This window comes from Symsagittifera roscoffensis, chromosome 7 (genome assembly GCF_963678635.1).
Source record: "Symsagittifera roscoffensis chromosome 7, txSymRosc1.1, whole genome shotgun sequence".
Taxonomy (NCBI): Eukaryota; Metazoa; Xenacoelomorpha; order Acoela; family Convolutidae; genus Symsagittifera; species Symsagittifera roscoffensis.
Genome location: NC_087068.1, coordinates 39125788 through 39149499, shown reverse-complemented (window position 1 = coordinate 39149499; position 23712 = coordinate 39125788). Strand labels below are relative to the sequence as shown.

At 39.3% G+C, this 23712-nt stretch overlaps 2 protein-coding genes across 3 annotated transcripts in view; both read right to left on the bottom strand.

The window, feature by feature from the left end:
• LOC134851054 (retinal rod rhodopsin-sensitive cGMP 3',5'-cyclic phosphodiesterase subunit delta-like) overlaps window positions 1-14948 on the bottom strand; it is a 150830-nt gene extending 135882 nt beyond the window's left edge. Inside the window, exon 1 of the mRNA XM_063866954.1 lies at window positions 14939-14948. The gene's annotated coding sequence lies outside the window, so the exon portion shown is untranslated. The remainder of the gene's footprint in view (window positions 1-14938) is intronic.
• Window positions 1-23712, bottom strand: part of LOC134851053 (malate dehydrogenase, mitochondrial-like) — a 340885-nt gene that overhangs the window by 105910 nt on the left and 211263 nt on the right. The gene's annotated exons all lie outside the window — the stretch shown is intronic.

Sequence of the window (23712 nt, the reverse complement as noted above, 5' to 3'; positions counted from 1 at the left end):
CGTTTGACTCGATTCCGTCGCTGGTTTGGAGCGCACTTTGGTGGTCTTTGTATTTGTTGTTCGTCGTGTAGAATTGTATGATGTTTTTTGAGCTGAGATTTGCAAGTTATTTAACGGAGCCGCTAGAGGTAATAAAATTTTAAAGTTTGATAGGCTACATTTTGAGAAGAAGAAGCCAAGACATAACACATGTCTCAAATTTTTGAGCATGGAGCTGTCATTGAAGCTAAATTTTCCAATTTGAAATTTTTCTGATAGAATTTTTTAAAATTATATATCAATAAACCGATATAAAAAATCAGATTAATATTTTCATTTGACGATTTGAAATTTAGAAACTGAGAGAAAAATGAAAAAAGAATTGCAGCGGACTTTAAAAAATTGGTTTCACAAAAGACGTTGTGTGAAAAAAAAAACGATTAACTAACTTCTCCGAAGAACGTGTTTGAAAGAACAGATGTATTGATCTCGGCAGACAAGAAGCGATTGAACATCCTGCTAAGGGATTGTGCTTAAGGCACAAATCAGTACCGACTTGAGACATGAGAAATTAATGAGACAGCTAACTCAAAAAGAAACTTTCAGCTATACGCTTCCCTTAAAAAATTCTGGAGTCAAGAGCTTGATAGTATTTCTTGACGTAGCTTAGGTTTGGTAAACAGATTGAAACAGGCAGCTCAGAGCAAATCAAGACAAACATGGGCTCAAGGGAAAAAATTACTGTGACAACTGGTTTCTCAATCCGATAAATAAACAGAAGGTACACAATATAAGAGAAGCAACCAAAACTCACCAAGAGCGACAAAATCCAGTATTTAGAGAAAGCAGCAAACTTGGTACAAAAATTTAACTAATACGGACTTAAAGAAATTTAGAACAGACGTGAATTTTAGAATTAGTTGCAAATTGAAAATTTAATTTTAAAAATAGAAACTTATGCCAGAAACGATGGACAAAGAATAAGTTTTCAGTTTCTTTCCCGGAATTTTCCTTATTGCATATGAAATGTTGAAGTCATCTAAAATGGTTGTCAATTGTCAAAATGGCATAAAACACTCGGCCTCATTTTGCAGTTGCAAAAGAAATTTAAAAAAAGGGTGTAATTGTTTCTACTTAAAACGCTGTTTCCATGGTGCGTTTGAGCGTTTTCTTGCTTTTAACCTAGATTTGATTCATGAAAATTTAATTAAAAAATCAGAAACTTATGCCAGAAACGATGGACACAGAACAAGTTTTCAATTTCTTTCCCGGAATTTTCCTTACTGCATATGAAAAATTGAAGCTATCTAAGATGATTGTCAATTGTCAAATTGGCAAAAAACACTCGGCCTCATTTTGCAGTTGCAAAATAAATTGAGAAAAAAGGTATTGTGGTTTCTTTTTATAAAACTTGAAACGCTGGCTTAGCGGTCGTGTAAATGTCAGTTAAAGTTATTGGCTATAGCTGTCGGTGACAAGGCTGGTTTAGGGCGAGACTCTCATTAACGTTAATCTTCGTTTGCTGATTCATTGCAATAGTCCGGAGTAACAGGTGCAAGTCTAATGGCTGGTTTTGACTTAAGTTTATCTCTTGTTTTGACCGTGTAAACGTGGGTCTGGTCATCATCGGTTGATTTTTTTCCGTGATTGACCAAAATGATTGACCTTTGTGGCGTCATATTCGGAAGAATCCAAACAATTTCTCCGATTTTAGTAGGGGCTTCTGTTTTGTTGCGATTGACCTTTGTAGCGTCTTATCCTAAAGAATCCAAACAAATTCTCCGATTTTGATAGGGGCTTCTGTTTTGTCGCTCGTTGTCATGGATAAGCTCCTTGATCAAGCACTTCTAGAAGTGGGTTGCAAATTGCTAGGCAAATTCCATTGTCGACTGAGTGTTCAGGGCTGTTGGGTTTGTAGAGGTGGAATGCTGGCTTGTGCTCTCCCGAAAAGAAAATGGTATGGGGCGAGGGCTTAAGCATCATCGGGCAATGATGGAACTGTAGTGGTGGGTCTTGCGTTCATGAAGTAATCAACTTCGCAAAGAACAATGTTGAATATGGTATCTGTTAGAAATTGGCTTCCTATGATGGCATAGAACGAGTCTCCTACTGATCTTATGATTCGTGCCCATACAACTCCGAAATGAGGAGCCTAGGCAGGTTTGAGGGCCCATTCAATCTGATGGTTGGCGTAGAATTGTTGTGTAACATCAGCGTCCAAGTGTCTGTTGAGTTTGTTTCGGCAGCGGTGAAAATTGTACCGCTGTCAGAAACATCGTTGCTTGGTTTTCCTCTGAGTGCAAAGAATCGTCTTAAGGTATTGATGAAGGTGTCGGCTGATTGGTCTTGGCACATCTCAAAATGTACGAATCGTGTTGTCAGGCAAACCATTACAACGCCGTAGCGTTTGTTGTAGATTCCTGCGGTTTTTGAGGCGAACGGTCCAAAGAGATCTTTTCGGTGGAAGCTTTAAAAGCTAGCACTGGGGTTCTTTCTATTTCATTCATTAGTCCAATTCGATCGTTGAGGAACAAAGTATCCGTATTGGTGTCGTTTAATTGTAGTTCTGGCAGTTGCTTTCTGGTTCACATATACATTTTGGTCCGCTGAACCATCTTGATTTTTTATTAAATTCCGATAGGAGTTTTCCACAGGTTCCGTCGTCTGCTGGGTTTGGGGGTCCTGGGCAATGTTTCCCTTGACTCTCGTGGGTTCTGTACAAACTGTGCAAATCCGTGAGCCACAAAAATTTGTTGGCGTTTAGCAGATCCCTGTATCCACTTAAGCGCTGTTGGGTTTACAGGGAGTTGATTTCAATTCTTTGTTTTTGGCGAAAGCAAGCACCAAAAACTGCGCCTTGTAACTCCAATTTAGTTATAATGTGCTGTTATAGATGAGCCACCGGAGCTTTTTCTAGAAGAATTGCGCTGCTGATTTGCCGAGTTGCACTGTTGCTGTAGACAAAATAGGCAATTACTGCTGGGGCACTGTAGGATGCATCTGAAATACACGTGAAGTGCGATGTTGTCGTAGCTGTATCCAAAGTAGTGTCGAAGTATTTCCACTGTCTGTAGGTCGTTGCTCTCGTCGAGAAGCTTAAAAAGTTCAGGTATCAAGACTCGGGTAATTGGGGCGTCTCATTTCATTCCTTTTCTCCAAACTGCTTGCTGAATATTCGAAGTCGAATAGTATTAGGTGCTGCTATTCCAATTGGTCAAAGATTGAAGAGGCTCTGCGAAGTAGGTTACGTTGTGTCGGTTTCCTCTGGTCGAATTCGTGTAGTTTGTCAGTGTTGAAGCTGATTGTATCGTTTTTTGATCTCCATCGTATTCCGAGAGTTCACTTGAAGATTTTGAGGTCCTTGATTTCGTCTGCGGCAATGGATCTATGATCTTCCGGTTTTGCTCAAGTAGGAGAACATTTGGCTCCGAAGATGAATCAAGTGTACAAAAAAAAATCGGGTTCTTCCGCACCCCAGAGGAAACGAAGAAACTTTCTGTCTTCAGTGTTAAAAGGAACCTGCATGTACATCACTTCAATATCGACAGTGATGGGATGCCTCCATTCGCGAAATTGGTTAATTACTCCTCGTAGATTGCAGAGCAAGTCAGGTGCAGTGAGAAGCATGTCATTCAGGCAAATTCCTTTCAATTTGGATTTGGCATTGGAGACACGGCAAAATTTTACTTATCGTATTCTAATTTATACATATGGCGTAATCAACTTATTTGGGTTGATTATGCCATGTTCAGGAAAAATTAATCGAAGGTATTCTGTCTGGCTTTAATTTCTGTATATACTGCTTGCTGGTATTATTTTCAATTGCATCCTGGTGCAGGGCGATTTTTTCTGAATTCTTATCAAGTTGTACGAATTCCTGCGATGAGCTGATTGTAGCTTGCAGCTGTGTATTCTGTCGACGAAGTCATTGATACCGATGTCGGGTTGTCCATATTGTCGTCGTAGTTCTTGGAGGGCAGCGTTGTACATTGTGTTATTGCAGGAATAACCGGCAGTAGTTTGATTGGCTTTTCCAGTCCTTAAAGTCTGTAGATGAGCCATCTTTTCGTATTCGAGTTGAGTTCATTGAGGGGTTGTTGCTTCGAAGAGTTCGAACCTCATACTATATTTCATGGAAAAGGCTCGATTTTTTACTTATGAGGGTCTATGAGACTGCAGTTCGTTCACGGCTGTCCGCTACTTGATGTCTGAGAATCTGAAGCTGGAATGAACTGCTGAGGCCTGTGTTGTTGGTGCAGTGTTCTCGTTATTGAAGCGGCGGTCCGTTTGTCGTTGATGAGAGTTTGAAACCTATCTGAGGGACTTGTTTCTGAGTATCTCGGCTATTTGAAGAGTTTTTCATCTCTTTTGTTTGGTGTGCTGATGATCCGGGCTGATGGCTGCTGCTGGATATTATTGATGTCTGGCTAGAATCCTGATCTAGTAGTGGCTATTGTTGCGCTGAATCAGACGTGTGGGATGCTTCAACTGGCGTGTCATCAGTTTCCTGCTGTTGTTCAGTTGTCTGAGATCCTCCGCTACGGCGTGTTCAGTAGGGCGGTTTACAAGTTACGTAGTACAAATTGCTGAGAACTATCTCCATCTCGGTTTCCGCGTGCGCTATGTTGCAGTTCATTTTGATGTCATTGATGGCATTTCGTACTCGTCTGAAGTGGCGCCCTAGTTTGGCGATGAGAAAATTTATCTTGGGGAGAGTGATTTTGTTGGGCATGACTAGTTTGTCATAGCGGATTGTTGTTGTCGTGCTGATTTTTGTGTCTTTTTGCAGTTGTCGTAGATGTCGTATCCAATAGTTTTTTTACCTACTTTCTCAGTTCCTATCCTAGGTATCTCGACCTAAACTTGAAATGAACAAAGCAAAAAGAAAAATGGTGCGGTGAATAAATTTTCAAATAAGTAGAACGAAAAAAAATAAGCAATTGAAACTTACAAATGCTTGATAGAAGTTCGTTCCGATACTTAAACAGGCGTAAAATATTAAAAAATAAATGTGTTTTTACCAAAGTTAAGCTATGGCGGTCCGAAATGTTGAAATTATTTTTTCTAAAATCTTGAGCTCCTTGGTTCGCTCTGAAGACAAATTGTGCTTCCAGCTCAGTCAAGGGATAGAGCAAGGATGTGGTTACTGGCAACTTAATTGAGTGCCAAATAGAAAACGAATGTGTGATCGTTTCTAATTTACACGTTGTATTTGGGCTTTTTCTTGCTTTTAACGTTGATCTGATTATAAATTAGTTGGTTGCACATGTTTGTTAATTCAGTTGTGCATTCTGATTTTCAATTTCTTTCCCGGAATTTGTCTGATTGCATTTGAAAATCTCAAGTCATCTATGATCGTTGTCAACTTTCAAATCGGCATATAACAACTTCCCAAAGTAATCAGTGTCTGAAATTGCCAAATTTTTTTTTATTTAAGTTCTTAAATTTGCCTTACAAACTAAGAAATAACAGACTCCTATTTTGATCCCAGATCTTCCCCCACCATATTTTTATAAGGTATTTGGTTTTTTATCAAAATATGGTTGGGTAAGACCTGAGACACTCATAAACGTGTGTTTCAGGCCCTAAAACTCACGTTTACGTATATCTCAGGGCTTCTTCACCATATTTTGATTTTAAAAAAAAAACTATTTTAAAAAATTTTTTTGGTTTTTTCTAAATCAAATATGGTGGGGGATGATCTGAGACATGCATAAAAGTGTGTTTGCTGCTAAAAAGATTGAAAACATGCTACTTATGGTACTTTCAGCGCTCCGAAAAACTTTATTCTCGAATGATACTAATTGCCATCAGAGACAGGAGTCCTCGGTGAAATTTTAATGTAATTGAAGCTCTCCACGCCAAACTACCGATAAATTTGTACGGGATAACACAATTTTATTTGAGCGAAGATCAAGGTAAGGGTGTATTTTGGGTCCAATTTTGTTCATCATCCTTTCTAGTTTTCTCTCAAGCAAGACCAGTGAATAGAAAATAATTTTCTTACGCAGATCATCAATATCTTATCTCTGACAAGTAAGAAGAAACTCAGAGTCGCCGATCGAGATGACAAGAAGATGCGGATTGGCTCATTGAAAAACTTCTGTCGAGATAACTAAAAATACCGTAGTCAACCCAAAAAAAAACAGTTTTGCTCCCATCAATGTATTTGGTGAAGAGGGTAGAACAACATAATGACTATGAGTATGTATCTTGGCAGGATCATATGACCTGATGGCAACGCTGACCAGGCCACCAGCGCTCTCATTATTAAAACAACGATAGCTATTCTATGTCGTAGACTAGCCCTGATGTCAAAAAGACTGACTCTGCGGAACAAGGTTCTCCTTATTGAAGTTTTTTTGGACCAGTCCTTTTTTATGTCTAGAGACACTCGTTGTTAGATTTTGATTTGAGCTCAGATTTAGGATAAAAATTATAGACTTGGTTAAGTTTTTCCTGAACGCAGTCGTCTTATACAACTTAGAAACCCCTTTTTTAGGTGTATTGAGAGTGTGAGCTCAAATTTAATCTGATAGATCAATGACCAAGCCACTAGCGTTATTGAGCTGTTAAAATACTTTTAAAGCGCTGTATATCAGTATAAAGAAGCCAGGGCTCAACACACGAGACACCGTTAGAAGCAGGGAGCTGAAATTAAACGTAAAATTCCAAGATATAAAGTTTTAGACCAAGAAATTGAAAAACACAAGAAAACTGTCCGGTAACTCATATGAAAAGAAAAAACAACAACTTATTTGCTTAGTACTTTTGAGGCTTTGGCATTTATCAATCCCTTATACAAAGAAAATGCTTGAACTGAGTTGAACTGAACAAACAATAATGGATTGGTAATCAAAACACAACAGCTCTTCTTACCGCATCGTTTTCATAAAAACGGAAAGATAACGAGAATCGGGACGAATGAAAGTTTGAGTACCTCATAGAGAGTATCTTAAAAAGTAACTCAGAAAAAAATACTCAAAAACGTTTACATGTGAAGTGTTGAAGTCATTTTTCTCGTCATTTCATTCAATTTTTTTCCAAATAGCTGGATATCATAGAGGTTTGAAAATAGTCTGTTTTAACTGCAACTCCACTTATCCTTGGGATACCCCCTTCTCACTCCGACGACGAAAGTCGTTCTCACAGCGCCGTAATTTTCACACAATTGCGTCGTTCAGAGAGATAACTATGTAGGTCGTCGTGCTGTTCTTTCTTACACCGATACTACGTAGAATTATAACACATTGTGTTTATCTTTGTCAAAAACTCTTTCAAAGTCAAAGGAGAGTATAATGAATTCTGTGATGGTTTTTCTTCATTTAATCTATAAAGTTTCTGAAGAACTTCTGATATTTGCACAACAGTAGATCGCATTCGTATGAAACCATATTGCATTGGGGTCAATGTTCTCTCTCTATTCGCTAAAAACACGTCCACTAAACACTTCAGGCAAGATGTTGACATATAAGAGAAATAGCAATCGATCCAGAAGAGATCCAAGTGGTACACCGCTTTTTATTGCGATTAAATATGCAAAAGTGATGAAAGTTAGAAAAGGGGCCCTTCCATTTGATAACGGTGTTGCACCAGCTGGATAGGGCAATACCAGTGTTTTAAAAATGCAATTATAACAGCGAACTGTATCATTGCATCAATGAAGTAGCAATAAATGCATCGTCGCAATGTATATTTATTTTAGCCGTCCTTTCTCTACATTAGAGCTTGTAGAGCTGTCAATGAATTGACTTTTGCGCAGCGATCTGCATCCTTTTTTACATAGTATAGTGCTCCTGAGGAGCGCGAAGCTTATTTTAGTTCTTAGGTAGAATATCATTTCTGGGTAGTTTTTCTTGTGTTTTTTCATTTTATTTTTCGGCTAATCGCTGCATCTTCCACGTGGCTGTTGGAGCAGCGCCACCGATGCATCCAAAAATCAGCGGGCAGAAGATACTCTGCTCTAGGTTTAAAAATCTTTGCTGATATTTGGAGTTCTTCAACGTTTCGTGATATTTGTATGCGTCTTTATTCATTTTTCTCGATGTTTTCATTGGGGTTGAAAATTTTCATATCAAAGAAAGTGCGTCCCAGATTCTGAATGCTTTAATGCCAAGTCGTGCCTCATCTTCCCTTGTACTTGAACTATTGACAAAGCTTTCGCCTTGAAAAGGCTGAAATTTTGGCTCAAACTCGACATCATGGCGATCCTCGTTCATGAGTTTGGTGAATGTGTCTCTAATTTCCTTGTATTCTATGTGAAACCGCCCTTTGCACAGTGTAGGGCAAGTGTCAGTTTAAAACATGTACCACAAGCTTATGTGAGTGGTGTTTTGGTCGATTCCCATCCGTATCCTAAATTAAGACCATCCCTGATTTCTGATTTAGTCAAGTTACAGTTGTATCTGTCTAGTGGTAAAGCATTGAGCTACTTTGAGGCTCAATTTTCAGAGACCAGGTTGATTGCGTATTTATCAGCTTCATCTAAGGATTTAATGAGATTTGTTTTATTTCGGTTTGCTCTATCAGTTTTCAATTTCATGATTTTCGTAAATTTTTTTTCTTGCCGCGTTATTTGGAATGTGTCAAGTGTGTCAAACGTGGAAGAACGTTTTTTGGATGTGTCCATTAGTTTAGGTTTTGCACTTGATATTTTTCCAGTTTTCAATAGTTTGTTGAAACGTTGTTTTTCAGCTTCAATTTTTGTCAAATTCTTTTTGTCAAGCGCATTTGCAGCGCCTTCCCTTAGCTATATCGGTCATCCAGGTCTCCGTGTTATCATTTCTTTAGTCGCCTTGCTATTGTTTTAGATAAATATCCGTCGTTTTCGAACTTTGTTTTGCACAGTACTAAGCGTGGAAAGTCCATTGCTGTGGGCATTGCAAAGCTATTTTCATTGTTTTCTATTAGGCTGTACAGAGTTCTGTTGAGGGTTTCAATGAAGTTATAACCAACTTTATTTTTTGATAAAATCATAAAAACCGGTTTCCAGTGGACCACTTTGCTGTATATTTTCATTATGAATTCTATGAAATCTGGACTGTGGTTTGACCATAAGTCTTGTGTTGTTACAGGTTCTATAGTGGAAGATTCTTTTGAATTTTTTGGAAGTGGGGCAGTGTAAGCGAGAGGGTGGAGTTCGGTGAGCGTTGATGTAGCTAAAGTTGGGCGATGGCTTTCATATGTGCCATTAGGTGAGTAAAATTGGGAGGTGCAGCGATGAGAGCTGAAATTGTCATAAGGATCACTGCTGCCGTCTAGGTGGCTGCACTTTACATGCATGTAGCCTGTGCATGTGAAACACCAAAATTCTCTACCTCGCAACACCTCGAAAACTCAGGGATGCGTATAGCCTGGAATCGCGGCACTCACCTGAAACACAGACAATTGGAGCAAAAAAGAAATAAGATTCTCACAACAATAAGGAAATCTCCAGCTATTGGAAATTGTCTAGTGCAGAAGGGAAGAAGCGACCGACTTGTTTAGTTAGCTACTCGGCACTGGAGCGCTCATTTTTCCCGCAACAAAACGCCTACACCTCAAGAGAAAACAGAACGACCCAGAACAGCTCGAGGATTATTTGAAGCTGCACCAGAGTGCTGAATTGCAACTGAAGTCACTGCGAATTGGAACTGAAGTCTCTGCGAAGTACACAAAAAAAACTGGTTCGCAATGTCTGGGGCAAATAACATTGACCATCGGAGACAAGAAGGAAATCGAAAGCAAGACGTGAGCAGGAGCCATAGGCAGAGGAAGAGTCTGCGCTTCAAATACAGGGATGAGGAGAGTTTGATTTGTTTTGCTTTGTGCCTTTTGAGTTTGATCACTCTTGACCTGCAAAAAACTCACCACCCGACTTTTGCTTGCTGTTTGGATCAGACGATTTTGAATTTTTTTTTGAAAATTGTGCAAGACTATTTCGAGATCTTCAGAAAAATTCAAGTAACTTTACATAGACTAAAAAATTTGAGCAAGTGTCTAAAAACGACATAAAACCGGACTTTTTGAAGTTTAGGTTCCCCGAAAACGCTGTCTTTTGGACCAGGCTCTGCATAATGTTCAACAAAAACTACTAAAGACTGAAACGTCTAATAAGGAGGGCTAATAAGGACAGGAAAATATATGAGGAGATAAAAGTAAAAGCCCGATCGCTGGTGCACAAAGAAATTGACGAACACTGCTGGGCATTTTTTTTCTGTTTTGTGAGGCGTCAAGTTGATGCAAGCATAAAAACAACATCAGAAATTTTTAGAAAACATTTAGAAAAACTGTCCGAGAGTCAAGATAAATCTCATAAGGGGAGAAATGAGCAATCTGGTAAGCTTGATAAATTGAACTGTCTGGATGAATACACGAAAGGCTGTCAATGGATCCGATTAGAGAAATTTTGCGAACTTTCCTCTCACAGTTGGAAAACTAAAAAACGTCGACGCGGCAAAGGCATACGCAAAAAATAAAGGCAAACCCCAAGAGACAAAGCTGTTGGAAACACGAGGAAAAATCTCAAAGATAATTGGTTGCTGGCTGCGCCTTTTGATAAGGGGGTTCGTTTTCTCAAACTGAAGAAACAAAGGTATGAATCAAATCTTTGCTGCAATCTGCTCAGTTTCTGAAAAAGAGGCAACCACCGATGATGTGCTACTAAAAATTGAGAAGAAGCTTAAAGAAAGAATTATTTGCCATAAACAAAAGAGGTGAGAAACATGGGGCAAAACCAGCCCGTTTGTTTGGCTTAGCTAAGGCACACAAGGCTGAGACACGGCTGCGACCAGTACTATGACTTCCAGGCAGCTCCTATGAGAATCTTAACGACGCTAGCAAAAACTTTTGACAACAACGATGAAGCCGATATAGAAACCAATATAATGACACCAGAGAAACAATTGAAAACAATGCTCTAGATCCGAATGAAACCATAATATCTTTTGCTGTGGAAAATTGTATAACCATTTTGCCCCAAATGAAGCAATTGAAATTGCTTTACAGAAGCTCTACAGCCAGAAGTCTCCTCCTGAACGTCAAAGAGCAACCCTGAAATCGGATTTTGACTATGGCGGTCAGCATAGTGTTATTCAAGTTTAATGATTCTTGATATGTACAAATTGATGGTCTAGCAATGGGCGCTTCCTTCGCTGCAATTCTTGCAAAATTTGGGCTCAAAATGTACGGATTTACTTTGAAACAACAAATACCCGCGGGAACAGAGATACAGCAAATGAATGGCAAAAACGGTTTGTGCCCTTGTTGCAGCAGGAAAGTAACATATATATCAAATGTAGTTGAATGCAAGAGTTGCAAAACTGGTATCATGCAGAAGCAGAAAAATATCTGAGGATGTATACGCATCAATAACCGAAACAGTCCGGTTTTGTAAAACCTGCTGCCGCGCTAAAAGCAATGAGAAAGATACTCCACAAGTAAAATTGTTACTCAGAAATTTCGATGACATTGTTAGAACAGTCGAAGGTGAGCCGACTTGTGTTCTCGATGCAGCCAATTCTCTTCATCTAAGTCTATAGTTCACTCTAGAGGAAACTAATTCAGAGGGAGTGTGCCGTTCCTAGATTTGAACATAATTGTATGGCACGATAGGGGTGTAACTTGCTTCTGGTAGCAAAAAGCGACAGATAGTAGGACATAGTGAACTATAGAAGCTGCGCCTCAACTCAGTATAAGCGTAGTGTTATCCAAGGTACTGTACATGGAGTTTTTGGAGTACATCTACTTGGAAACAATTTGAGAAGGCTATGGCAATTAATAACCCGCAATGGCCTATAAATCAGTAAACTGAAAATTGGTCCGCAAATCTGGCGGCAGACGCCCTGTGCAAAATCATCGATGATAAGCGCAAGCCCGTGGATAGTCAGAAAATTTCTTCAATTCAACCATTAAACATCGTGAAGCCTCCAATGCTGGTTGTGCAAAATAGAGGTAACCAAAGCCAATATTTTGCAAGCAGGTTTCGAGGTTTAACCAACGTTCAAGTGGTTTTCACTACAAGAAAGCTACAATTTTGTCTCCCATGGCTGAAGTCAGCATTTTTTAATCACCACAAGTCAAGATTGGTTTATAAACTGTCATGTAGGGGATGCACTTCCTCCTATTTTGGACAAATGTTTGACATATGACCACCAGAATTGAGGAATATAAGAAAGCAGACTTGCCAGTAGGTTTCCACCTCCAGGGATGCGGTGAGGGAAAAAGCGCAGATGTTAGTTGGGAAATTAAAGTTAGGTCGAACAACCAAAGAAAATTTTTAACACTACAGGCAATAGATATCAAGAAAAACAATCCGGGCTAAAACACGCGCGATGAGGTTAGGAGCAAGGTGTTGACACTGAAAGCTTAATCCCAAAATCTTGCAGGTTTTCATTTGAAAATGTACATGTCTAAATCGAAATTATGACTCAGGATTTTCCAGAAAAAAAGAATAAAAAAATTTTTCCAAATGTTTTTAGAAAATAAAGTTTCTCAATCTAAGTTTAAATTTTAGAGGTCAACTGTGATAGGCTAAATTGTTGTGATAAATAGATTTTTCTCTGTTCAATTTTACCACTTGTGTTTTTTAACATTGTTTTTGCGCCTCTCCTCATTATCTTAATAAACCTCGCCGTCCCAGCCGTAGGCGAGTGAAGCTTTCCTGGCGTATCTAGACGTAAGAGGGAGTGAGCAAGTGGAACTATCCTTCAACAACACCACAAATTGTACCGTTTCACCTATAACTTTTTCGTTTTTTTCTCATTTTCTCAGAATTAAATTGAACTCTTTTCTTCATTGCCCAACCATCCCCCATCTTTCTACTATTTCGCTGTCTGTGTTCCAGGTTAATGCCCCAATTCCAGGCAAGGTTGTTATTGGCACATCGGAAGCTTTTCACGGAAGCTTGTAATTGGCACATCAAGGGCAAAATAAATCAAACGAGTTCTAGTAAAAGCTAAAATTCACTCTTCCAGCGGTACCACACCCCAAGATCTGTATGAAACACTTTTACAATACAGAACAAAGCGCCCTAATACATTAACCATTATCGCTGGGTCTAATGTTAATAGGTTGCATCCACGAGAAGTTGAGTTAAAAGGGAAAAAATTAATCAATCTCATTACAAACAAGTTTCAGCCCAAATCCCTAATCATCCCTTAAAGAATCCAAAGCTCCAATAACAATGATATTAATCGCAAACTGTTTATCCATAGCCATATGCTCTTTAATTCTATTAAAAATTTTCTTACTCCACACGCGCTCATTGTTTCGCCCAATCGTAACTTAAATCTAACCCCCGAAAGCTTCTGCCTAGACGGCATCCACTTCTCGTTTTTGATAATGAATTGCTTACAAAATTTCTGGCTTAAATTATGTTTATTTTTTTGATAATCTTATTGCATCCTGGTAGAGGGCAATTTTTTCTGAATTCTCATTAAGTTGTAATTTCATCTGTTGCTTTTACGCAGTTGGTGCTTTATAGTTGTTGGGAAGATTCACATTTGGTTTCCACAGAAGTCCGAGTTGGTAGCGGTTGTCATAGATTGATATGGTTTTCCGAAGTATTTGCAAAACGTGTCTTCTAACCGATGACATCGTTATTTCAGACGATGTAGCGTATGTTTTCATTAGTCAGAAGGAAGCGAGAAGTTACGAGGTTTCGGTTTTGTCAATTGAGATCTGTATTGGGGTGGCTGTTGCTTGATGGCAAGTTTCCAGTGCTTGCTGCTTGATGGCAAGTTTCCAGTGGACCACTTGGCTGTATAATTTCTTTATGAATTCTATGAAATCTGGACTGGGGTTTGACCATAAGTCTTGTGTTGTTACAGGTTCTATAGTGGAAGGTTCTTTTGAATTTTTTTGGAAGTGGGGCAGTGTAAGCGAGAGGGTGGAGTTCGGTGAGCGTTGATGTAGCTAAAGTTGGGCGATGGCTTTCATATGTGCCATTAGGTGAGTAAAATTGGGAGGTGCAGCGATGAGAGCTGAAATTGTCATAAGGATCACTGCTGCCGTCTAGGTGGCTGCACTTTACATGCATGTAGCCTGTGCATGTGAAACACCAAAATTCTCTACCTCGCAATCTGTTTTTAGAGAGAAGGCAACGTCTTTGAGTAGCCATTTGAGGAAGTAGCCTCTACGGAAGTTAGCGAGAGAATTTATAGATTGAGTTTGCAAGAAAATTAGTGACGAAAACCTTACCGTAGAACGAGAAATGGGTGCCATCAAAGGATAATGTTTGAGGGGTTAGGCTGAGATTAGGTGAGACAATAAGGTTGGGTGTGCAAATTAGTTTTCAAAATAAACAATACTTGATTATGAAATTGATTTTTGCAATTTACTTCAGAACTTTTAAATTTCCGAAGTGATATGGGGATGATCAGTGTCTGGGGCTGAAACCTATTAGTGACAAGGTTAATCAAGTTTTTCCACTGCTGTTCTAGTTCTGGTAGATGAAGCCTGTTATCGAAAACTCAGCAACTATTGTTACTTTGTTTAGGCGCTTTGGTCTGTATTGCAAAATTGTTTCAAACAGATCATGAATTATTAGGAGTGAATTGTTGGTTTCACTAGAGCTGGTTTATGTTATTAGATACGTGAAGTCCCGATAACTAGTTTCTGTGAAAACTCAGGAATGCGTATAGCCTGGAATCGCGGCACTCACCTGAAACATAGACATTTGGAGCAAAAAAGGAAGTTCATTGAGACACGGTGAGTTTTGGGATAACTTATGAATCCTTTCAATTAGGTTTTGAAAAAAATTGGTTTCAGACAAGGGCGAATGAAAAAAATAGAATAAAGAGTGGTACAACTTGACATCGTTTTCGAGGTCGTTCCTCCAGCTCACTCCTTCTTGTGTCTAATTACGCCAGAGAAACTTCACTCGCCTACGGCTTGGACGGTCAGATTTGGTATATTATTTCAGTGAGGAAAGCGCATTTAATATGAAATTACACAGGAGGTAAATTTGAACAGACACACTATTTAATAAGATTCTCACAACAATAAGGAAATCTCCAGCTTTTGGAAATTGTCTAGCGCAGAAGGGAAGGAGCGACCGACTTGTTTAGTCAGCTACTCGGCACTGGAGCGCTCATTTTTCCTGCAACAAAACGCCTACACCTCAAGAGAAAACAGAACGACCCAGAACAGCTCGAGGATTTTTTGAAGCTGCCCCAGAGTGCTGAATTGGAACTGAAGTCTCTGTGAATTGGAACTGAAGTCTCTGCGAAGTAGACAAAAAAACTGGTTACCAATGTCTGGGGCAAATAACATTGACCATCGGAGACAAGAAGGAAATCGAAAGCAAGACGTGAGCAGGAGCCATAGGCAGAGGAAGAGTCTGCGCTTCAAATACAGGGGTGAGGAGAGTTTGATTTGTTTTGCTTTGTGCCTTTTGAGTTTAATCACTCTTGACCTGCAAAAAATTCACCGCCCAACTTTTGCCTGCTGTTTGGATCAGACGATTTTGGATTTTTTTTTTGAAAATTGTGCAAGACTATTTAGAGTTCGTTAGAAAAATTCAAGTAACTGTACATAGACCAAAAATTTTGAGCAAGTGTCTGAAAAACGATATAAAACCGGACTTTTTGGTTCCCCGAAAACGGAGTTTTTTGGACCAGGCTCCTCGTAGTGTTCAATAAAAACTACTAAAGACTGAAACGTCTAATAAGGAGGGCTAATAAGGACAGGAAAAGGTATGAGGAGATAAAAGTAAAAGCCCGATCGCTGGTGCACAAAGAAATTGACGTACAGTGCTGGGCATTTTTTTTCTGTTTTGTGAGGCGTCAAGTTGATGTAAGCATAAAAACAACATCAGAAATGTTTAGAAAACATTTAGAAAAACTGTCCGAGAGTCAAGATAAATCTCATAAGGGGAGAAATGAGCAATCTGGTAAGCTTGATAAATTGAACTGTCTGGATGAATACACGAAAGGCTGTCAATGGATCCGATTAGAGAAATTTTGCGAACTTTCCTCTCACAGTTGGAAAACTAAAAAACGTCGAATGAAACTTTTTGTGAAATAGAAGCCGCGGCAAAGGCATACGCAAAAAATAAAGGCAAACCCCAAGAGACAAAGCTGTTGGAAACACGAGGAAAAATCTCAAAGATAATTGGTTGCTGGCTGCGCCTTTTGATAAGGGGGTTCGTTTTCACAAACTGAAGAAACAAAGGTATGAATCAAATCTTTGCTGCAATCTGCTCAGTTTCTGAAAAAGAGGCAACCACCGATGATGTGTTACTAAAAATTGAGAAGAAGCTTAAAGAAAGAATTATTTGCCATAAACAAAAGAGGTGAGAAACATGGGGAAAAACCAGCCCGTTTGTTTGGCTTAGCTAAGGCACACAAGGCTGAGACACGGCTGCGACCAGTACTATGACTTCCAGGCAGCTCCTATGAGAATCTTAACGACGCTAGCAAAAACTTTTGACAACAACGATGAAGCCGATATAGAAACCAATATAATGACACCAGAGAAACAATTGAAAACAATGCTCTAGATCCGAATGAAACCATAATATCTTTTGCTGTGGAAAATTGTATAACCATTTTGCCCCAAATGAAGCAATTGAAATTGCTTTACAGAAGCTCTACAGCCAGAAGTCTCCTCCTGAACGTCAAAGAGCAACCCTTAAATCGGATTTTGACTATGGCGGTCAGCATAGTGTTATTCAAGTTTAATGATTCTTGATATGTACAAATTGATGGTCTAGCAATGGGCGCTTCCTTCGCTGCAATTCTTGCAAAATTTGTGCTCAAAATGTACGGATTTACTTTGAAACAACAAATACCCGCGGGAACAGAGATACAGCAAATGAATGGCAAAAACGGTTTGTGCCCTTGTTGCAGCAGGAAAGTAACATATAGATCAAAGGTAGTTGAATGCAAGAGTTGCCAAAACTGGTATCATCCAGAAGCAGAAAAATATCTGATGATGTATACGCATCAATAACCGAAACAGTCCGGTTTTGTGAAACCTGCTGCCGCGCTAAAAGCAATGAGAAAGATACTCCACAAGTAAAATTGTTACTAAGAAATTTCGATGACAATGTTAGAACAGTCAAAGGTGAGCCGACTTGTGTTCTCGATGCAGCCAATTCTTTTCATCTAAGTCTATAGTTCACTCTAGAGGAAACTAATTCAGAGGGAGTGTGCCGTTCCTGGATTTGAACATAATTGTATGGCACGATAGGGGTGTAACTTGCTTCTGGTAGCAAAAAGCGACAGATAGTAGGACATAGTGAACTATAGAAGCTGCGCCTCAACTCAGTATAAGCGTAGTGTTATCCAATGTACTGTACATGGATTTTTTGGAGTACATCTACTTGGAAGCAATTTGAGAAGGCTATGAAAACTAAAAACCCGCAATGGCCTATAAATCAGTAAACTGAAAATTGGTCCGCAAATCTGGTGGCAGACGCCCTGTGCAAAATCATCGATGATAAGCGCAAGCCCGTGGATAGTCAGAGAATTTCTTCACTTCAACCATCAAACATCGTGAAGCCTCCAGTGCTGGCTCTGCAAATAGAGGTAACCAAAGCCAATATTTTGCGAGCAGGTTTCGACCTTTAACCAACGTTCAAGTGGTTTTCACTACAAGAAAGCAACAATTTTGTCTCCCATGGCTGAAGTCAGCATTTTTTAATCACCACAAGTCAAGATTGGTTTATAAACTGTCATAGAGGGGATGCACTTCCTCCTATTTTGGACAAATGTTCGACATTTGACCACCAGAATTGAGGAATATAAGAAAGCAGACTTGCCAGTAGGTTTCCACCTCCAGGGATGCGGTGAGGGAAAAAGCGCAGATGTTAGTTGGGAAATTAAAGTTAGGTCGAACAACCAAAGAAAATTATTAAAACCACAGGCAATAGATATCAGGAAAGACAATCCGGGCTAAAACACGCGCGATGAGGTTAGGAGCAGGGTGTTTACTCTGAAAGCTTAGTCCCAAAATCTTGTAGGTTTTCATTTGAAAATGTACATGTCTAAATCGAAATTATGACTCAGGATTTTCCAGAAAAAAAAATAAAAAAATATTTTTGAATATTTTTAGAAAATAAAGTTTTTCAATCTAAGTTTAAATTTTAGAGGTTAACTGTGATTGGCTAAATTGTTGTGATTAATAGATTTTTTTTGTTCATTTTTACCACTTGTGTTTTTTAAAATCGTTTTTGCGCCTCTCCTCATTATCTTAATAAATCTCGCCGTCCCAGCCGTAGGCGAGTGAAGCTTTCCTGGCGCATCTAGACGTAAGAGGGAGTGAGCAAGTGGAACTATCCTTCAACAAGACCACAAATTGAACCGTTTCACCTATAACTTTTTCGTTTTTTTTCTTCATTTTCTCAGAATTAAATTGAAATTAATTTTTTTTGCCCAACCATCCCCCATTTTTCTACTATTTCGCTGTCTGTGTTTCAGGTTAATGCCCCAATTCTAAGCAAAGGTTGTTATTGGCACATCGAAAGCTTTTTACGGAAGCTTGTAATTGGCACATCAAGGGCAAAATAAATCAAACGAGCTCTAGTAAAATCTACAATTTACTCTTCCAGCGGCACCACACTCCAAGATCTGTATGAAACAATTTTACAATACAGAACAAAGCGCCCTAATACAGTAACCATTATCGCTGGGTCTAATGTTAATAGGTTGCATCCACGAGAAGTTGAGTTAAAAGGGAAAAAATTAATCAATCTCATTACAAACAAGTTTCAGCCCAAATCCCTAATTATCCCTTAAATAATCCAAAGCTCCAATAACAATGATATTAATCGCAAACTGCTCATCCATAGCCATATGCTCTTTAATTCTATTAATAAATTTCTTACTCCACACGCGCTCATTGTTTCGCCCAATCGTAACTTAAATCTAACCCCCGAAAAATTCTGCCTAGACGGCATCCACTTCTCGTTTTTGGCAAAGAATTGCTTACAAAATTTCTGGCTTAAATTATGTTTATTTTTTTGATTATCTTATTGCATCCTCGTAGAGGGCAATTTTTTCTGAATTCTCATTAAGTTGTAATTTAATCTGTTGCTTTTGCGCAGTTGGTGCTTTATAGTTGTTGGGAAGATTCACATTTGGTTTCCACAGAAGTCCGAGTTGGTAGCGGTTGTCATAGATTGAAATGGTTTTCCGAAGTATTTGTAAAACGTGTCTTCTAACCGATGACATCGTTATTTCAGGCAATGTAGCGTATTTTTTCATTCGTCAGAATGAAGCGAGAAGATGCGAGGTTTCGGTTTTGTCAATTGAGATCTGTATTGGGGTGGCTGTTGCTTGATGGCTTGAGAAGTATCCGATGTCGTTGTTCGGTACTGCTATTGTCAATCCTAAGGCTATAAGGACTGCTTGAGGAAGTTTTTGATTTCCTTTTATGATGGTGGTTGGTCTGATGATGTCAATATTGTCCATTCCAATCACGAGGGCGACGCCGTTGTTTGTGAAGTCCGGAAAACATATATGCTTAAGGTGGTCTCCGCTGCATGCAAGTTGTTGTGCTCTTTGATTAGAACATTATTTTATTCAAACGCTTAAGTATTAATTCCAACTGGTTGAACTGTAATATCCACTGTCATAGCCCCTATCGTTTGCGAGTTGAAAAACCTCCGATGAGAAGTTGTTTCTGATGGTTAGTCTCCTCCCGTTGAAAATATGCTGCTGTCGGTTGCGATATGTAGCTGTTTGTGCTTCCTGTATCAAGAAAGGCACGCACATTAAGGTATTTGTTGCGGTGTCGTAATGTGATTGGTAAAGGTAGCAGCAGTGAGCTGTCGATCCTTGAAATCTTGTTTTGGCTGGCAAAATGGTTGACTTTATTTTTTCGCTGGTTTGGATTAAGCTATGGTGGTCTTTGTATTCGTTGTTCGTCGTGTGGAGTTGTATGATGATGCTGATTGCATTTGCTGCAGGTGTGCTTTGTTGGGAAATCTTTCATTTGGTGTTGTCCAAAGTAGTTGTAAAATAGTTCCTTTTCCAAAACGAGTCTCTTCTTCTCTTCCATAGATGATTTCTGATAATTGCTTTAGTATGCTGGATGGCGAGTCTGTCCGTCAAAGGGACATGGGGTCGAGAGTTCGCACTCCAATTTTAAGAAGTCTTCTGTGAAGGCTGTTTGGTTGATGGTCGAGATCCGTTAGCGTGTCGAAGTCTTGGCGCGAATTGTTGTCGATTGCTCGAGTACAAACTCATTTGCTGCGGATTTATGGGTGGTAAGAGATCGCATGCTAATGCAAACTCTGTCTATTGAAGCTGCTGATGATGTTGCAATTTGTACGTAAATTAAAGAGTTCAAATCATCTAGCGTTCGCAACATTTCAACCATGTTACTGATTAATGTAGAGAATTAAATGTACGAATCCCTGCTATGAGCTGATTGTAGCTTGAAGCTGTCTATTCTGTTGACAAAGTCATTGATAACGATGTCGGGTTGTCCATATTGTCGTCGTAGTTCTTGGAGGGCAGCATTGTACATTGTGCTATTGCAGGAATAACCGGCAGTAGCTTGATTGGCTTTTCCAGTCCTTAAAGTCTGCAGATGAGTCATCTTTTTGTATTCGAGATGGGTTCATTGAGGGGTTGTTGCTTCGAAGAGTCCGAACCTCATGCTCCATTTCATGGGAAAGGCTCGATTTCTACTTATGAGGGTCTATGAGAGTGCTGTTCGTTCACGGCTGTCCGCTACTTGATGTCTGAGAATCTGAAGCTGAAATGAATTTCCGAAGTGATATGGGGATGATCAGTGTCTGGGGCTGAAACCTATTAGTGACAAGGTTAATCAAGTTTTTCCACTGCTGTTCTAGTTCTGGTAGATGAAGCCTGTTATCGAAAACTCAGCAACTATTGTTACTTTGTTTAGGCGCTTTGGTCTGTATTGCAAAATTGTTTCAAACAGATCATGAATTATTAGGAGTGAATTGTTGGTTTCACTAGAGCTGGTTTATGTTATTAGATACGTGAAGTCCCGATAACTAGTTTCTGTGAAAACTCAGGAATGCGTATAGCCTGAAATCGCGGCACTCACCTGAAACATAGACATTTGGAGCAAAAAAGGAAGTTCATTGAGACACGGTGAGTTTTGGGATAACTTATGAATCCTTTCAATTAGGTTTTGAAAAAAATTGGTTTCAGACAAGGGCAAATGAAAAAAATAGAATAAAGAGTGGTACAACTTGACATCGTTTTCGAGGTCGTTCCTCCAGCTCACTCCTTCATGTGTCTAATTACCCCAGAAAAACTTCACTCGCCAGAGAAACTTCACTCGTCAGATTTGGTATACTATTTCAGTGAGGAAAGCGCATTTAATATGAAAGTCTCTGCGAATTGGAACTGAAGTCTCTGCGAAGTACACAAAAAAAACTGGTTCGCAATGTCTGGGGCAAATAACATCGATCATCGGAGACAAGAAGGAAATCGAAAGCAAGACGTGAGCAGGAGCCATAGGCAGAGGAAGAGTCTGCGCTTCAAATACATGGCTGAAGAGATTTTGATTTGTTTTGCTTTGTGCCTTTTGAGTTTAATCACTCTTGACCTGCAAAAAATTCACCGCCCAACTTTTGCCTGCTGTTTGGATCAGACGATTTTGAATTTTTTTTTCAAAATTGTGCAAGACTATTTAGAGTTCTTTAGAAAAATTCAAGTAACTGTACATAGACCAAAAATTTTGAGCAAGTGTCTGAAAAACGATATAAAACCGGACTTTTTGGTTCCCCGAAAACGGAGTTTTTTGGACCAGGCTCCTCATAGTGTTCAATAAAAACTACTAAAGACTGAAACGTCTAATAAGGAGGGCTAATAAGGACAGGAAAAGGTATGAGGAGATAAAAGTAAAAGCCCGATCGCTGGTGCAGAAAGAAATTGACGTACCGTGCTGGGCATTTTTTTTCTGTTTTGTGAGGCGTCAAGTTGATGTAAGCATAAAAACAACATCAGAAATGTTTAGAAAACATTTAGAAAAACTGTCCGAGAGTCAAGATAAATCTCATAAGGGGAGAAATGAGCAATCTGGTAAGCTTGATAAATTGAACTGTCTGGATGAATACACGAAAGGCTGTCAATGGATCCGATTAGAGAAATTTTGCGAACTTTCCTCTCAACTAAAAAACGGAAAACTAAAAAAAGTCGAATGAAACTTTTTGTGAAATAGAAGCCGCGGCAAAGGCATACGCAAAAAATAAAGGCAAACCCCAAGAGACAAAGCTGTTGGAAACACGAGGAAAAATCTCAAAGATAATTGGTTGCTGGCTGCGCCTTTTGATAAGGGGGTTCGTTTTCACAAACTGAAGAAACAAAGGTATGAATCAAATCTTTGCTGCAATCTGCTCAGTTTCTGAAAAAGAGGCAACCACCGATGATGTGTTACTAAAAATTGAGAAGAAGCTTAAAGAAAGAATTATTTGCCATAAACAAAAGAGGTGAGAAACATGGGGCAAAACCAGCCCGTTTGTTTGGCTTAGCTAAGGCACACAAGGCTGAGACACGGCTGCGACCAGTACTATGACTTCCAGGCAGCTCCTATGAGAATCTTAACGACGCTAGCAAAAACTTTTGACAACAACGATGAAGCCGATATAGAAACCAATATAATGACACCAGAGAAACAATTGAAAACAATGCTCTAGATCCGAATGAAACCATAATATCTTTTGCTGTGGAAAATTGTATAACCATTTTGCCCCAAATGAAGCAATTGAAATTGCTTTACAGAAGCTCTACAGCCAGAAGTCTCCTCCTGAACGTCAAAGAGCAACCCTGAAATCGGATTTTGACTATGGCGGTCAGCATAGTGTTATTCAAGTTTAATGATTCATGATATGTACAAATTGATGGTCTTGCAATGGGCGCTTTCCTAGTTGTAATTCTTGCAAAATTTGGGCTCAAAATGTACGGGTTTACTTTGAAACAAAACACCCGCGGGAACGGAGATACAGCAAATGAATGGCAAAAACGGTTTGGGCCCTTGTTGCAGCAGGAAAGTAAAATATAGATCAAAGGTAGTTGAATGCAAGAGCTGCCAAAACTGGTTTCATCTAGAAGCAGAAAAATATCTGATGATGTATACGCATCAATAACCGAAACAGTCCGGTTTTGTAAAACCTGCTGCCGCGCTAAAAGCAATGAGAAAGATACTCCACAAGTAAAATTGTTACTCAGAAATTTCGATGACATTGTTAGAACAGTCGAAGGTGAGCCGACTTGTGTTCTCGATGCAGCCAATTCTCTTCATCTAAGTCTATAGTTCACTCTAGAGGAAACTAATTCAGAGGGAGTGTGCCGTTCCTAGATTTGAACATAATTGTATGGCACGATAGGGGTGTAACTTGCTTCTGGTAGCAAAAAGCGACAGATAGTAGGACATAGTGAACTATAGAAGCTGCGCCTCAACTCAGTATAAGCGTAGTGTTATCCAAGGTACTGTACATGGAGTTTTTGGAGTACATCTACTTGGAAACAATTTGAGAAGGCTATGGCAATTAATAACCCGCAATGGCCTATAAATCAGTAAACTGAAAATTGGTCCGCAAATCTGGCGGCAGACGCCCTGTGCAAAATCATCGATGATAAGCGCAAGCCCGTGGATAGTCAGAAAATTTCTTCAATTCAACCATTAAACATCGTGAAGCCTCCAATGCTGGTTGTGCAAAATAGAGGTAACCAAAGCCAATATTTTGCAAGCAGGTTTCGAGGTTTAACCAACGTTCAAGTGGTTTTCACTACAAGAAAGCTACAATTTTGTCTCCCATGGCTGAAGTCA